Here is a 2,717-nt window from a genome sequence, read left to right as displayed (position 1 = left end):
ACCCCACCCACATCCCACCCACATCCCAGCCGGGATCCATCCACGCCCCATTCATGCCCATCTGCACTGCTCTCTTGCAGCACTGCCACCCATGCTGTGGGTGAGGCGGGGAGGAGGGTGTCTCCACCTCACTGAGGGGAAACTGCGGCAGGAGGGGGTGTGGGGTGCTTTGCCTGGGGTGACAGTGAGCAGCGGAGCCCAGACCCTGACCAGTTATCCGGGAGGTCCTGCTGCCTGAGGGGCTCCGCTTCACCCACAGCTGTTCCTCTTCCCCCCATCCACCCCCCAGCCCGCACCCCGGCTTCCCCGCATCGGTAGGAGGGTGACCTGTGTCCACCTCCCTAAAGTGCGCTGCTGCAGGGAGGGAGCCCCTCCCCAGGAGAGCACAGGGGGCCCTGTTCCCAGGTACAACCCGGCCTCCAGCCTCTCCCTGTGCCAGGGCGCCCTGGGGGGAACAGCCCGGCCCCACAGCCCGGCCTCCAGCCTCTCCCTGTGCCAGGGCGCCCAGTGGGGCCCACAGCCCGGCCTCCAGCCTCTCCCTGTGCCAGGGCGCCCAGTGGGGCCCACAGCCCGGCCTCCAGCCTCTCCCTGTGCCAGGGCGCCCAGTGGGGCCCACAGCCCGGCCTCCAGCCTCTCCCTGTGCCAGGGCGCCCAGTGGGGCCCACAGCCCGGCCTCCAGCCTCTCCCTGTGCCAGGGCGCCCAGTGGGGCCCACAGCCCGGCCTCCAGCCTCTCCCTGTGCCAGGGCGCCCAGTGGGGCCCACAGCCCGGCCTCCAGCCTCTCCCTGTGCCAGGGCGCCCAGTGGGGCCCACAGCCCGGCCTCCAGCCTCTCCCTGTGCCAGGGCGCCCTGGGGGGCCCACAGCCCACAGCCCGGGCCTTGAGGGGGCCTCAGCGAGGTTCAGCCAGCTGTCAGTAAGAAGAAAAGAAAGGGCCTGGGGAAGTGACTTCCCATCAGAGCCTCAGTGTCTTCACTCGAAGATACGGGTGTGGCCAGTGATGCCCAGTTCCCCTGGGGTTCACTCTCTATCCCCCTGGACGCCCAGCGTGCGGGGTCTCCAGCCTCTGCCTCGGATCACCATCCCACGAAGGCCCAGAGACACGGACGACACCGCCGCGGCTGCCCGGGAGGCGGATGGGCAGGAAATGGCCCGGTGTCTGAAGGGCACCGACTTGAACCACGTTCAAAACCCAACCCATCACGGATGGACGTGCCCGTGACCTTGGGCGTCTCTGCGCCTCAGCTCCTCTCTGGATGATGGAGACAGCCCAGCGGCTGCCTCCTGGGCTGCTGGGCGGGGCCCTTGGTCAGGGGCCTGCTCCCAGGTCCTTCCTCCCATGACCCTGACGTGCTCTCTGCCAACTTCCTAGGAACGCGGGGAGAACAAACAAGACATGCGGGAGGCTCCTCAGGAGGAAAGCGCTAGAAAAAGCCTCAGCAGTGAGATCACTTCCCTGAGGACAGAGCCTGGGCTTCCACCCTCCTGCCCCCGGGGCCTCGCCCAGATCCGCCAGCCCCCCCCCCCCCTTCCCACCTGCACAGCCAGGGGCCAGGAGAGCAGGTGGCACCCAGAGGCCTGCCCCCCCCAGCATCTTCCTACCAGGGGCCGGGGGCCGGGAAGGGCTGGCCAGCGAGGGGCTGGGCTCTCGACCACGGCCCGCTCCCTGGCAGCCCTCCCATCGCCCTCGGCACAGGCCTCCTCTCAGGGCCGGAGGACACATGAGATCACGTCTGGGAAGGACCAGAGCTCCTCAGAGAGCACAGGCGGAGGGAGCCGCCGGCGCCGATGATGAATCCACGTGCTCATCCATCAGCACCTCGGTTTACTGTGGGGCAGACGGGGCGCGCGGGGGGCTTGGTGTCGGGGAGCCCAGGTTTGTACCGGGCGTGGCCACTACTAGGTGTGGACGGGACACGGCCTCTCGGGCCCCCATTCCCGTGAAAGGGCTTAGTAACACCTCAGCGACGCTGGTTAAAGCGGGGCACGAACAGGAGCGTCGTCACCGCAAAGGGGGACGCTGAGGCCACCAGCCCCACGGCGTCGCTGTGCGGAGTGACCGCTGGGTGCCCCTCGCTGCCAGGGACCAGAGGCCGAGCACGGGCTGGCTCCCTGCTGCCCAGGCCTGCATGCGCGGGTCCGCCCCAGCTCCGCATCCACCCCTGACCGGCGGCAGGACCGAGGCTCCGGGGCCCGGCGGCCACAGGGGCTCAAACCAGAGACCGTCCTCAGGAGACCAGCTTCCCTTCCTTCCGTCTCCGTCCTGCTCCCGCGGAGGTGGTGGCGGGCCCTGGGCCCCACCTGGAGCCAGAGGCTGCCTCGCCGGCTCCCGGCTCCCGAGGCCAGCATGGGACTGACCAGGCAGGCTCCTGCAGCGGCCCAGGCCTGAGCGATGACAGGCTGCAGGCTGCCCTCTGTTTACAGAGCGCTGTGCCCCTGGAGGGCACGGCACCGCCTCTTGGTGACAGCCGGCTTGTCCCCGCAGCTGGTCTGACAACCAAGCGGAGGAGAGACCACGCCAGCGCAGTGAGCCTGCTGAAGACCACGGTGCAGAGCAGGGTGGACACGGCGGCAGTGCTGCGCCTCCTCGCCCTCCCCGCCCAGAGCCACACAGAGATGCTAACTGACCACAGGGGGGCGCTGCAGGGGAGCTGCAGGTCTGCCCAGCCAACACAGGCCTCTCCCTGAGCATCCCGTCCAGCTGTGGGGGGAACAGGCTT

The sequence above is a fragment of the Myotis davidii genome, unplaced genomic scaffold, assembly GCF_000327345.1.
Source record: "Myotis davidii unplaced genomic scaffold, ASM32734v1 scaffold826, whole genome shotgun sequence".
NCBI lineage: Eukaryota > Metazoa > Chordata > Mammalia > Chiroptera > Vespertilionidae > Myotis > Myotis davidii.
This window is presented reverse-complemented; position numbering follows the sequence as displayed.